This window comes from Pelodiscus sinensis, chromosome 29 (genome assembly GCF_049634645.1).
Source record: "Pelodiscus sinensis isolate JC-2024 chromosome 29, ASM4963464v1, whole genome shotgun sequence".
NCBI lineage: Eukaryota > Metazoa > Chordata > Testudines > Trionychidae > Pelodiscus > Pelodiscus sinensis.
The window spans coordinates 11,825,783-11,840,444 of NC_134739.1; the positions used below are offsets into that span (position 1 = coordinate 11,825,783).

Sequence of the window (14,662 nt, forward strand, 5' to 3'; positions counted from 1 at the left end):
GCCTTGTGTAACCCGGGGCCACGCCAGCGCCGCGAGGCTGGGAAAGATGCGTTGTAATAGGCATGAGCTTCAGGATGATGACACCTCAGGGAGGCGATGCCTGCACAGCGTTACACCGACCGTTCAGAATTGTGCCTCCTTGGTAGAGGACATTTCCCTAAAGGCCTTTCCCCTTTCTCCTTATTTCCTGTGAAATCACCTCAGCTCTGTGCTCAGGTGCCGTGATGGGATCTGCTTCCCCAGAGGTCTAGGCATTCGCCGAAGACTGACCATGAACAGGCCTTTCTGTGGGTGCTCACCGGTGTGGCCTTGTTTTGGTCCGAACTTACGGCACCACACGCCCCTAAAGCAATGTAAGCACCACACACGCCTGAAGAACAGTCAGGGCGTGTTTTGCCGTCTCTTGCTAATCCCCCTCAGCAGCGGTACATTGCGTAAGATTCTACTCCTTTGGCCTCTGCTAAAAGGTCATTTGTGTGTGGACATCAACATGCTGATTTTGTCTCAGTGCTTTTTACTGTGATGGGAAAACACCAGCCATAGCCTGTCTGTGCATCTCACCCCCTCCCCCCTCCACCCCCAACTCTACTGATTTTCCTATTTTATTCTCGTTCTCTTTCTGCTTGATTTTTCGCTCCTACCTCTTTTTGAAAACAGCGCTTCCATTCAAAGATCTGCTATAGTACATGTGTTCATTACATCAAAACCATGTGTAATGTCGGGGCGGGAAGGGGGCTGCACTCTAGCTCTGCCCCAGGGTCCCACCTCTTCCCATCTCTAACCCACCCCCTCACCTGAGCTGACCAACACCTCCCCGGAGCGTGCCACACCCTCACTCCTCTGATCGCAGCAGGCGAGAGGCCTTTGGGGAAGGTGCTGATCTGGGGGGGGTTGCCTGTGGGTGTTCAGCACCTACCATTTCCCCCCAGGGGTGCTCCAGGGCTCCATTTTTTCCCCATGAGTTAAAACCATAGGAACGGCCAGACTGGGTCAGAACAACGGTCCATGTAGCCCAGTGTCCTGTCTGCTGACAGTGGCCAATGCCAGATGCCCCAGAGGGAGGGAACACAACAGGGAATCCTCACGTGATCCCTTCCCGGTCACCTGCCTCCAGACAAACAGAGGCTGGGGACACCGTTCCTACCCATCCTGGCTAAGAGCCATTGATGGACCTAACCTCCATGAGTCAATCATGAGTCAGCACCTATGCATATTAGGCTCTATTCAGTGCAATTTGGCTTAGTGGCATCTCATCTCATCACTGCCTTACTAGCCAGAGAGGAATGGGGAACTCTGGACCATCCTCACGAGGCTGGAGATTTCCCTTGTCCCCGCCCGCCTCAGCAGACACACAAGTCCCTGTCACAGCTGAAGAGTTTCCCACCAGCCCTTGCAGCCGAGGCTGGTGCAGCTCCTGGACCATCCGTTACTTACGAAGGAAGAAGGCTGCATGTTGCAACGGCGCAGCAGGCCGGCACCCTCCGCAAGGAGCAGTCGCTCTCAGACGGCTGTTGGCTAAGCAGACTCCAGTCAGGCATCAGCTGCCAAGAGACGTGTCAGCACCCGACCTAAAACAAAGAAGACAACTATTCATGAGGGTGTATTGGAGGAAGGGGCAGTAGAATGAACCTGGCCATCCCTGAAGGGAGGTTATTCAAGCCTCTGTTTAAAAAAAAAAAAAAAAAAAAAAAGTTTTGAATCTGTTCCTCACACTGTAGAGTCCTGGTCCAGCAGAGAGGCTCCCAGGTGCTACCACAAGAAAACATAGAAACTAGCAGTAATTTAGCACAGACCACTTTTCTCCAGCATGTTAACTGGTTGTTAGACTTGTTCATACTGAAGGAAAGAGCTTTAGACCAGAGCTACTCAACTTCGGAAACTCTGGGGGCCAGACTGATACTCTCAGCACATACCAAGGACCACACTTTAAGTGTGGCTGCATACACATACAAATATATATGCAAATAGCTTCTTTCACACAATGCCCTGGCGCTCCCAGCACCTCCTCCCTGGGGCCTAGACATGCCGACGCCCTGTACCCATTTGTTCCAGCCAGCCCGTCTGCTTGCGTCTTTCAAGCTCACCTTGCCAGTTGTGGAGCATGTTCCCAGTGGAGGCCATGTTCAAAGGATTCCACCTGCAGGCCGTGTGTAAACCCAAACCGCACCGCGGGCCACAAACAAACGGGCTGCAGACCCCCTACCGCCCATGGGCCGCGTGTTGAGTAGCCCTGCCTTCGACAGTCTGATGGGAAAACGCCTTCCCTTCTGCTCAGAGGCCCTGCCCGAGTTAGTGCACCAGAGCAGGGTATAGAGGAAGTCCCAAGGAACGGTGACCACTGTCTTTACAGTAGCCCAAGTCAAGACAAACCCTAGCAGGGAGCTAACCTGCCCAGCTGCCTTAGGACAAGAACCGGGTTCCCTCCATGTCATGGCAGCAGACGTGGAAGAGGAGCCACAAGCGTCAGCCCGTCTCTAGTGGCTGTCCCAGAGTATCTCAAAGAACGTTACAAAAGGCGGGTCAGTCTCGTTAGCCATTGCACAAGGAGGGAAATGGAGGCACAGGAGCTCAGTCAGCCTCCCTCGGGGAGTCACTGGCTGAGCTGGATAGAGCCCAGGAAACTGAAGGCCTGTTCTCCTGCTCTAGCCAGTAACTCCTTCCCCTTTCCCCTTCAGTATGGAAAGCAGCAACAGCCCGAGTGATTGGACTTGGCGAAAGAGAAACAGGTGCTTAAAAATGTTCTTGCTGGAAACCAAAAGAGCAGAGACAGAACACACTGATTTCCCATCACTGCGTTTAATAACAACCACCCCTTGCTCCTACAGCACCAGTAGATCTCAAAGCAGCCAAAAAAAGGAAGGGATTACCCCCATTTTACAGACAGGCAAAGCATAGGTGGCTAACAGCTAAACCAGGACTAGAACCCAGGTCTCCCAAGTTCCAACCCAGCCCTCCAGCCACTGGACTACACTGCTCCATCCACAGAGGTGTGGAAAAGCCAGCTTATTAAAAACATTCTCTAGCCTCCTATAGTGAATATTCAACCCAGCTAGCCACAGCATAGCTGAGGCCCATCCACAGGCACGCGCTGACTTAACGGGAAAGTCCATGGCGCTGCGCATAGGTGACTTGCAAAATCGGGGCCTGCGGGTCTGAATTACTGCAAAAGGGGCAAAGGATGCACCACCGACTCCGTCACAGCCTCATGGCTGGACAACTGAGACTAGACCCCATTAGCCAGCTCCTCCTCCTTGCTAAATCCACACCACATCTCTCAGCAAGCCAGGGGCCTGGCTCCATCACAGCTAACACTGCTTTAGAGGAAATGAACAGAAAAGGGGTGATCCGTCCCATCCTCAGGTCCCGCCTTCCAGCACTCTCAGGTTTAGGGGCACCCAGAGCATGGGGATGCTTCTATGACCATCTTGCCCTTGATGGCTCTATCCTCCATGAACGTAGCTCATTCTTTTATTAACCCAGTTATCCTGTTGGCCTTCACCGTGTCCCCTGGCAGGGCGTTCCACAGGCTGACGGTGCAGTGGGAGAAGAAATGCTTCCTTGTGCTCGTCGTAACCCTGCTGCCTATTAATTTCATTGAGTAGCCGTGGGCTCTTATGTTACAAGGGGTAAATGGCAGTTCCCTAGTCACTTCCTCCACCCCATTCCTGATTCTATCAACCCCCATTATAGCCTCCCCTCCCCCAGCCATCTCTCTTCTAAGCTGAACTGTCCCAGACTTTGTAGTGCCTCCTTGTATGGGAACTGTGCCATGGCCCGCATCCATCCTGCGGAGGAGGAGAATTAGCCATGTCCACCTGGGCTCCACCCCCCTCCAGCCACCTCATGAAAATGGGCAAGATTTCCAAAAGTGGCTAGTCACTCAGGGGTCCCACTCAAGACCCTTTCTGAGGTCAACAGGATGAAATTCAATAAGGACAAATGCAAAATACTCTGCTTAGGAAGGAACACTCTGTTTCACACATGGGCTGTGTCTAGACTGCATCCCTTTTCCATAAAAGGAAAATTAGACATCGCAATTGCAAATGAAGCGGGGATTTAAATCCCCCCCCCCTGCTTCATTTGCATAAACATGGCTGCCACGTTTTTCCGGCTCGGAGCTTTGCCGAAAAAAGCGCCAGTCTAGACGCAGATCTTTCGGAAAATAAAGCCTTTTCCGAAAGATCCCTTATTCCTTTACGGAAAAGGGATGCAGTCTAGACACAGCCACAGAGAATGGGAAGCGACTGTCTAGGAAGGAGCACTGCACAAAGGGATCTAGGGGCCACAGTGGACCACAAGGTAAATATGAGCCAACAGCGCAACACTGTTGCAAAAAAGCAAACAGACTCTGGGCTGCATTAACAGGAGTGTTGGGAGCAAGACACGAGAAGTCATTCTCCCGCTCTGCTCTGCGTTGATTAGGCCTCAGTTGGAGTGTTGTGTCCAGTTCTGGGCACCACATTTCAAGAAAGAGGTGGAGAAATTGGAGAAAGTCCAGAGAAGAAGAATACAAATTATTAAAAGTCTAGAAAACAGGGGCTATGAGGGAAGATTGAAAGAATTGGGCTTGTTTAGTTTAGAAGAGAGAAGGCAGAGAGGGGACATGACAGCAGTTTCCTAACTGCCAGGTTGGTTTAACAACTGGACTAAATTGCCTAGGAGGGTTGTGGAATCTCCATCCCTGAAGATATTTAAGATTAAGTTAGACATCTATCAGGGCTGGTCAATATGGTGCTTGGTCCTGCTGTGAGGGCAGGGGACTGGACTTGATGACATCTCGAGGTCCCTTCCAGTTTTAGGAGACTATAACTCCCAGAGAATCCTCAAACCCCTCCCTTCCCCCCCCCCAAAAAAAAATTAGGGCCTTTTGAAGAGATCTCCAGTTAGGTCCCCAAAACCTAATAGCTTGGCCATCACAGCTATTTTTACTTGCCTGTGTGAATAGAACCATGTTAGAAACCCGTTTTCTAATCCAGGAATCTACTAGGCTTACAACAAGTGGTTTGCATGTGGCTCACACATTTTCTTTCACCCCAAACCGACATGGGAAAAGAAACATGCCTCAACCACTTGATGGTTCATCCTCTCTCCAAAGCATCACAGCCTGGTACCAAGATACAGGGGAGATGCTGTCCACACTATAGCTTTTAACTCTTTTGGACCTGGAGCAGAATCACAATGCAATGAATCAAATTAAGGGCACTTTAGGGCATTAGCACTTAAGTCTCATTGAAAACATTTTGGAACTGAAACTTCAGTACTTTTGGAAATTTGGCCAAGTACTATACAGGTGACCTGAAGATGAGGTAGGGTGAAAATTAAGCCTTGTAGTCTTTTTTTTTTTTTTTTTTTTTGGCCTCGAGGCTGAGAACTGTGGAAGGGTTATTTATCTTTTTATTTTGAAGGGATTTCTCCCTGTGTTTTTACAGTAGAAATTCATGGCTTGTCTAAAGCAAAAGTCTTTCTCTGGTCTGAAGGCCTAGTGCGGCAAGAAGCTCACGAGAGGCAAGCCAGGGAAAGCAGAGTAGACAGACTGTGGGTGGGTGGGCTGGCTTGTGTTCATCAGGAGCTATTTATTCAAATGGTCTGTTAACATTTTGGAGAAAAGAAGCCTTTGCTAAAGAACACCCATTATTCAATTCAAGTAAAAAACCTCCTCTCAGACCAGTCCGGAGTTCTCCAGCAAAGTAAGAGGAGAGTCCATAATTGCCATTTCTAACAGTTAAGTATCTGAGGGGTAGCCGTGTTAGTCTGGATCTGCAAAAGCGGCGAGGAGTCCTGTGGCACCTTATAGACTAACCAAAGTGTTGGAGCACCTTATAGACCAACACTTTGGTTAGTCTATAAGGTGCCACAGGACTCCTCGCCGCTCTAACAGTTAAGGTTTGTTTGTTTATAGTTTCAAGCTGTTAAGTTCATACCGTTAGGCAACAAAATAAAGAGCACAAACCCAGATAAAACCAAGTCCTTTGCAGATCTCTCATTTGGCTACTAAAATGCCCAGCTAACCGACTGCAATGGCACTTCAAAGTACACTGGATGCAATAACACTGTAGGAGCAAACCCATCAACCATCACCAGCTACATTAGACCTGCCTCTCCTCACCAGCATATTCCAGCAGCTAGATCAGCTGAATTTTGCCTCACCTCATTCATTGCAACTGGGGGGAGGCGGGATAATTTGGGGGGGGGGGGTTTCCTGTCCCTTGGCAGGAAAGGATGGGAAGCATCTCTGCATTTCATCAAAAACATATTCCCCCAAATTGAAATACAGGTTGAATCTCCTTAGCCCGGCACTCTCTGGTCCGGCAGCATCCGTGGTCTGGCATGATGTTAATTAGCTGGATGTCCACTTATCATGAGTGTGGCCAAGTTTCCTGTGGGCCCATAAAGTTTGCTTAGAGCCATCAGTCTTGGCTCTCAGTGTTCTGTGCTGTTATTTAGCTCTAATTGACCCTAAATGTCTTCTAAGAGCCCAGTGAGCAGTGGAAGCGTTGGCCATGCTGCTAGACAATATTGATCTCTTGTGGTTCAGCAAATTCTCTGGTTCGGCACCAAACAGGTCCCAAAGTTGCCGGACTAGAGAGGTTCAACCTATTTTTCAATCTGGATATGCTGCTGTTGGGCCTCGTGGGAGTTATTGTACAGTTGCCTGAAAGTCCCCTTTCTTCTGCATGGGGCAAGTATCCCAAGTGGACGCCTCCCCTAACGCAACACCGCCAGGGGTTTCCATGATGCGTTGCTTTCTCCTCACCATGGGAAATGTAGTTCAGAGGCTTCCTGTCTCCATTCTCCTTGGCAGGCCATGCTGCCTGGTTGGACTACAACTCCCATGAGGCACCATGGAACCAGACCCAAATCAAAATAGTTAGGTTTCCCACTGAACTTTTATTTTTTTGGTTTCAAATTTCTGCTGGACAAAAAACAAAAAACAATTTTCCCCAGAGGGGGGACAAAAGAAAATTCAACCAGCTCTGCTAAAGACCAGGTCACGAGTTGTAAGACTGGGATCACAGAACACGCAAAAGAAATCCGTGACTCAGTGGCAGCTACTCAGAATGGCCTTGGCCATTGAGAATGGCTTTTATTGGCCAACTGGGTGTAAATGGATTGAACGTTCAATTGTTTCCTAACCAAAGAGAGCTTGGCCGGGCGGTCCCCGTGGCATGGCCCAGGTGCTCCATTCCATTACCAGCGTCCCAGCCTGAGCTAATTAAGATGGGTCAGGTTTTTTTGCCATAAAGAACTGGATCATAATCCAGTCTCCACAGAGCAGGACACATGCAGGAGACGCATCCAGAAAGGTACCGTGGGTTACGAATCTGTGGCCTGCATGAGGCTGCAAAGCGGGATGAATGATCATCACAGTCACTTCCAAGCTTCATGTCCAGGAATCTAAAGTTTCGCTGCATTGCGCTGAAGCCGATCAGTAGCAAAGTCCTAACAATGCATAAAAGACGGGCTTGGTGAATGTGATTCATGAAAATATTAGGACAGCAAATGGTGCATCAATGCGCCTCCCCCCCCCCCCCCCCGCACACACACACTCTCCCTCCCCTTCCCTCCCTCCAATTTGGCTGCAATCCACCACCAGTGGCAGAACCACTTGAATTGTGGACCTTCAGCTTATGTAGCAGATCTAATTTAGAGTGGAAGGGACTATTAGCTCCTCCTCTATCCACACCAGCCTGGTCTATGCTACATGGGAAGGTCGAAATAAGATGTGCAACTCCAGCTATGTAAATGACGTAGCTGGGGTCAACGTATCATAAATCACTGTCCACACAGCGGGAGGTCAACAGGAGCAAAAGCTCCTGTCGGCATCCCTTACTCCTCGCGAGGAGTCGGAGTGCCAGTGCCGACGGGGATGCCCTCTGAGTTCGATATTGGGGGGGCTATACTACACCCACTAAATCGAGCCCTGGAAGATTGACTGCAGCAGCGTCAATCTTACATGTAGTGTGGACGTGCCCACAGTGCCGAGAACACAGAGTGCAATCATCAAACCCAACAGAAATTGTATAGCCAGAAACAAGGCAGCTCAGTTACCAAAATGTAGGCAAGAGGCTTTTCTTGGGTCAAACTAAAGCATTTAATGCCATTACCCTCGGCTTTGGATCTTACCGCAGCAGCATTGCACGGTACTCTTCCACACAAGCTTAACTAGTCAAGGAGTTAAAATAGGAATCTTCCAACATGTACAATAACCAGATTCCACCTGGGTTCACACCATTCCAAATCAGACCAAGAGGGAGGTATCTACAGACTCATCCAACCTCATCTAGGGAGCAGTGAGGGCATGGCTAGCCTGTGGAACTCATTGCCCCATGATTTCAAAGCAGCCAAGAGTTTAGCAGAGTTCCAGAAAGGACCAAACATCTTTATGGAGAACAAGAGTAGCCACAGCAAAGATGTAAAAAGTAACCAAGAGTTTTGGAATGTTCCTATACTAGGGCAAATCCAATCTCTAACTGCCTGAGAGTAGGAAGAAATCCCTCCAATAGGCCAATTATTTCCTAATTGTCTCCTGCAAAAATGTTTGCACTTTCTGGCATGGCACTCAAGACACTGGGCTAGAGGGAGTTTTAAGGTGTCTAACTATGTAAAAGAGCTTTGGTCTCTCTGCAGCTGATGGAGTGGGGCTTGGGTAGAATGAGCTGAAGGACTTGGGGATCTCAGATGGGAAGCCAAAGATGCCGAATGCTTGTGGCCCACATGTGAAAGCGAGCGGCAGGCAGAGGTGAAAGGGGAGGGTGGAAGCACAGGCTATGTTGGAGTTCTTACTCTGGCATTAACAGGACAGTCTCCCCGACACTGTAAGCAGCCAGCTTGAAAAGCCACTTGGACAACGCCTTGGGGAGACAGACTGGGCAGCGCGAGGAGGCTGATGGGAACGACACCTGGGGTTGCCCAAGGCCTAGGTCAGTTTAGGAGACAGACGGAACCTTTTGTCTTGCAGCGAATCACAACAGCCTCACCGCGAGAACGGGCTGTGGAAGACTCCCACGGCCCTTGCTCGCATCAGCTGAAGGCCAGAGCAGAGACTTTTTAAAAGGGGAAGAACTGACAAAGACGATGACCATTGTTCATAGGAATCTGCTAATGGGATCCTTCAGGAAAGCAACCCAAAGCCCAGAAGATTTAACCAGCTTCCCCCTCCTTAAGCCCAGTCCAATTAATAAGTCGGAGACACTTTACTGCTTGGAGAACAGGATGAGAATAAATCAGACCCGGGCATTTACAGTGCAGCAGAAGGATTGCAGCTGGATCAGGCCTTAGGAAAATAAAGCAGAAAGAGTAGGAAAAAAAATGGGACTTAAGGGTTTTTTTTGGGGGGGGGGGCTAATAAAATAAGTAGGACTCTAACAAGTGTGCCTGTAAGCTCTATGGGGCAAATAACGTCACTTGCTGTGTCTGTGCAGCACTGGGACCTCCAGGAGCTACTGTGATATCAATACGAGACGTTGTAGGCACCCGGAACAAGAATCCCTCCTTGACTACAAATCAGAGAGGCAATGGGATATTTAAAATAAGTCTTCAGTGATGGGCCTGGCATTTCAAGGGGGTCTGTTTCTTTTTGCAACAAAGGCCCGGGATTTTACCTTCTTATGCTCTTTTAGCACCCTCATGCTGAGTTTTGGCCCAGTAATTAATTCGTCCCAGACACAAACTGCACAAGGAACTCCAGTAACAAACCCATACTCTCAAGATAAAGTCAGCCAAACCAGTCAATTATTTAAAAACAAACAAACCCAAACCCTACTGTTATTTGGAACTCTCCCCTTCCAAGATTCCTGTAACAGAGTTGAGAAAAATTGCCTTTAAGTTTCCAGTTTGGTTACTTTGCAATTTTGATGGTGTTTGGAATCTAGTCCGTTTCCCCAAGTTGCTTGCATGGGTTTCACAGAAGTGGTTTTTAAAAAGGGCCATTTAAACCTGCTTGGAAAATGTGGTTGTAAAGCCAGGGGAGACTTAACACAACTACAGCCCCTGCCACTTCCACCATCCCCTTCTAAATTGACTACCTTGCAAGTTAATTGCATCCCTTGAAGTCCTGGTGAGGCTTGTTTGAACGTAGGGTTATTTGACAAGGGCTCTCTCATCTCCCTGTTTCAGGCTGGGACCTATACTTTGGTTAGGCTAAGTGTTGAGGAAAGAGTCCGAATCCAGAGGGATGCGTGTGAATGAACAGAGTATTGTCCATGCTAGGGAGAGGGGAAAAATAAAAATAAAAATCGAGATTCCTGTTCTCTTTGGTGCAATCAACAGTGGGAAGAGTCAGCAAAGAGGGCAGTCGGGGGTTAGAAGGCCTAGACGAATGAGATGGCAGGAAATCCATCTGACTCCAGAAGTTCTGTCATTGCTATGTCCAGTGGAGAGTTACAGACCTGATTTTTCCCCAAACGAGACAACCCATGGGAAGTGGGACTGCTGTTGTGTAGGGGGAGGCGGCAGGGGGAGGGCAAGAGAGGCAGTAACTAGATAAGCATTTCAAATGTGTTCCGTTAGGCCAGGCCTGGCAGAGACGGTCAGCACAGCGGGCTGATGCATGGCTTGTTAGCAGCTCACTTTTGGTGAACCCTCGCTTCGTTCAAACATGCGGGAGGAAGTCTCTTTGGCAAGGCCCCTCACCCCCGCCAGTCAGGGCTAAGACAACTCACAACACGAGACATCCCCCAAAACCTCCAGCCAAAGGGACGACAAGAGGTGACAGACCTGAGGCAGTGGGTAAGGCACAAGGTTAGGACCAAGCGGATCTGGAGTCTATTTCATGAGCAATAGAAGTGCCAGGTCGCAAGTTTACTTCTGACGGGGGTTAACGAGCCAACACCTGCCGTCTTCCTCACGTCACAAAGCAGCACACAAGCACGCGCGCCCTTCGAAAACCAATCCCTCCCAAGTCACCTTTCAGGGTTCACATCTCCCGTGAGTTCTGAGGTGGGGCTGCCGGCTTGAGGTGAACACAGCTTACACCCACCGAGCGCGCTCTCCTGCGGTACTGAGAAAGCCTTCCCCTCCCCCCCGAGTGCAGAACGGGCCCAGGTACACGAGGACGAAGTCCCAATTTGCTGCTGGTGATGGCACACCCCTGTGGAACGCTACCGTCTCGCCAGCTAGGCATTTACAGCCACGTCTGCCACAAACCAAGCACTTCCTGAGAAGGGGCCTTTCTAGCTCCAGCAAGCTCATGGTTTAAGGAAAGTCCGCACTCCTCAACCGGGAGAAACCAGCAGGTCTGGGGCTTTTTGTGGGCAAAGTAGCCTAGGATTGAAGGAGCACAGGGAACAACTCCCCAAACCTTAGAGTAGAGCCAGGACAGCTGCCTGCTCTGTGACCCAGGAGTTCTCTATCCAGCAGTACAACGCGCACAGTGAAGAAACCTCCTTTTGTTGGCAAATGCAACACACGGGATGGAAGGGGAACAACTCCACAGGGCAAAGTAGCTCGATGCTTGAATTTCACCTATCTTAGAGCTGCCCTTTCGACGGAATAACCTCTCCCTTCCTAAATGCTCCACAGAAACGATGATCTCGCCCCTCCTGAGGGGAGCCATGATCATGGATACTCCACCATGCCCAACAGAGAAGGCTTCTCCATGAATTATCTGAAAGACCTAGACAAAAGCAAACTGCACAGAACTCTATGGCTAGAGGGGGCCTTCTTTGGATTGGACCCTGCAATATCAGGGCACTAACGGGCATTTCAAACCTTACAGTTCCCTACCCCGTTCCCCTAAGCTGCCTTCCTCTGTAGCGACAACCATCAGAGCCGCAAACCAATCTGGCACCGGGGGGGCGGGGGGGTGTCAAAAAAATCAGCCTCGGATTTCTCTACTTCGCCCCATCAGGGCCACCGCTTGGAACGATACAGAGAAGATGAACCTGCACATGGATGACACGCACATGAAGCCATGAAGAGCCCAATTCTCAGCCCTGGATCTTGCCGAATTTCCTCGCACAAGTTTCCTGCTGAAAAGCAGTGGGAATTCTGCATGACTAAGGAGTAAGTCCTGTGCAGGTCGTTGGACTCTTGCTGGGCAAGGCAGAATAGCATGTGGAGAGCTGGCCCACAGGTAGGATTAGAGTTTCAGTTCCCTACAAGAACCTTTACAACTCCCAACAGCAAAGGGATGAACCAAATAGGCCCAACAGCATCTTCCTGATCCCAACCTTTAAAACGGATCAAAACCCCATGAAGCTCTGAGTAGTTAGCCTCTCCCTGCAGGACTCATTCAGCAGGGACATAAATCAAGTCGGAGGCAGTCATATCAGGGGTGATGAATGGCCTTCCCAGGATGTCCCATGGCCAGGTAACAAGCTAAGTGAATGCCTGCTGCTGGGAATCCACCCAGGTTATCCAACAATAAGCAGCTTGCAGATAGAACTTCCCGCGCACAGGTGTATAATTCAGCCGGCTTTTACAGCTACCAAGAGTTTTGCCGGAACAGGGAAGCAAAGGGGCCCTCCATCAGGCAATGAGACACTCCAGTCTCGAAGGCTCTGGTGGGAAGACAGGCTGACCGATCTGCCGACTAACCATTACACCGCATCCCAGTAAGCTAAGGTTTTTAAGGCTCCCTGGTGGAAGCGCTCACGCCCTGATTTTCCCCACTTCCTGACTCCCTCCACTTCCATCTGTGCAGGGGGGGGCCTGGGGAGTAGCTGGAGTTAACTCTTAGCCTGCTGCTTGCTGCACCCACACCGGCAAGGGCACCCAGCCAAAGATAACATGCCAGTTGCAAGAGGGTACTGGGCAAAACCATTCAAGGTGTTCCCATCCGCAGACGGCTGCTTCCATTGGAAGACAGAAAGGAGCTAACTCCAGTTTGGATCCAGTTCATCGCCTTTTCCCTTCCCCTGGGCCACTCCAGAGTCACGGCAGCTGCCGTCACAATGAGATTCACACCACCAGCATGGGGCTGGGAGCTAGCTTCACAATGGGCAGAGACCGACTGACAGCATCCTGCCTGACCCTCTGCCAAGGCAGGAGATGGGCCCACGGGAAGGGAGCCCGGGTAGCCTACAGGTATCCCAGCCAATAGACCAAGCAAGAGAGACTCCAAGCTAAGTTGGTCCTGATGTGCTTAGCTCACCCTGCTGGGCCGAGCTATTCGTGGTTCTCAAACGGGTGTACGGGTGACCCCCTACACATCGCACGCCTCTGGGCGTCTCTGCCCTTATACATTAACACCCCATTTGATATTTAACACCACTGGAAATGGAGGCAAAGCAGGGCTGGGGGTGGAGCCTGACAGTTCGCAACGCCCCCTGTAGTAACCTCGTAACCCCCTACGGTCCCAACCCTGTTTGAGAACTCCTGGCCTACAAACTTTCCAACAGCCTCGCTGGGAAACGCACCACGCCACGCTGAGATACCGAGGTGGCTCTGGGGGAGTTCAAGAAGATTCTTTGGTTTCTAACCCTCCCCCGTCAAATGTCTATATTTAATTGGCTTTCTGAGGACCTGCTCTGAAGCAGCAGACACTAAACTCAGGAGCTCAGGCGGAACTAACCCTTCCGTTCCCTCTGCTCTGGTAGGGCTCGCGCTCACATCCAATGGCGCAGGTGAATCCCGAGGGACGGCTCTCCCCAGGGGCACAGCAGCAGAAGGCCAGCCCTCTTGGCGAGGTGGCCTGGCCTCATTGCACCCCCAAATCCTATGCTGTAAGGAGGAGCCCCCTGTCCATGATGGGCAAAGGGCCCCTTTTTATTTGTAAAGTCTCCCCACTGCCATGCTTTGCATGAGTCAACAGCCAGCATGCTTTGGCTCATTCTGGTATTGGGGGCAGGGCAAAAGCTGCCATGTGGAAAGGGCAAGTCCAGACAGAGGGGATGGATGGATAGCAGTAAGGATGCCTTGCCTGCCTGCCCTCCCTCCCACTAGCAAAATAATGGGGCAAGTCTCCCCATGAGGCAAGGGCCATGCTCACCCCGAAGAGCTTGGCACTGTGCTGCCCTTTTGCGAAAAGCAACCATTCAGGAAACGCTGAGATGGCTACTGAGACCTTTGGAAAACCCGACTCCAGGGTGCACTTTCAATGCAAAACGCACGTCCTGCCCTCCAGTTGCAACAGGGGAGGACCCAAGTCAGCTTGGCGTTCGGGTTAGTGCCTATCCAGCAGCTTCCCTGCCAACCCATGTGAAGAGTTGCTATGCCCCCTCCTTGCTCTTTTAACCCAAGTTAGCCAACCCGAATTCAGAACACGTGCAGTGTAGACATACCCTGAGAGGCAGGCCCTCCCCCAGGCTGCTCAGGTCACCCCCACAAAGGGAAGGAACAGGAGCCAGGTTGCCTCCTGAGCATCAGAGCATCCTTTCCACATGCTCTCTCCTCTTGTTGGCATGAACTCCCATCCCCTTCGTGAGCTGCCGATTCTTTGCCAGGCTCTAGCTTCAGACCCCTGCATCTCCTTCCACTCTCTGCTTCCCGCTCTTCTACTCTCATCTCTATTGCCAGCCAGCTCCCCTTCCTCGCTCTCCCTTCCCAGGCCCTTACTAAACCTTCTTGCTGCTTTCTCAGCGGTCTCCAGACCACGGTCCCCACTCAGAAGTATCTGTTCTCCTGTTCTCCCTCCTGCTGGCTGAGGCCATCTCAATGGCTTAGCTCAGGGGTTCTCAAACTTGTGATACCATAACCGCCCCTCTAAGTTGCTCGCGACCCC

At 50.7% G+C, this 14,662-nt stretch overlaps 1 protein-coding gene across 1 annotated transcript in view; it reads right to left on the minus strand.

The window, feature by feature from the left end:
• CDK12 (cyclin dependent kinase 12) overlaps positions 1 to 14,662 on the minus strand; it is an 85,245-nt gene that overhangs the window by 29,997 nt on the left and 40,586 nt on the right. Inside the window, exon 14 of the transcript XR_012898075.1 lies at positions 1,435 to 1,568. The gene's annotated coding sequence lies outside the window, so the exon portion shown is untranslated. The remainder of the gene's footprint in view (positions 1 to 1,434; positions 1,569 to 14,662) is intronic.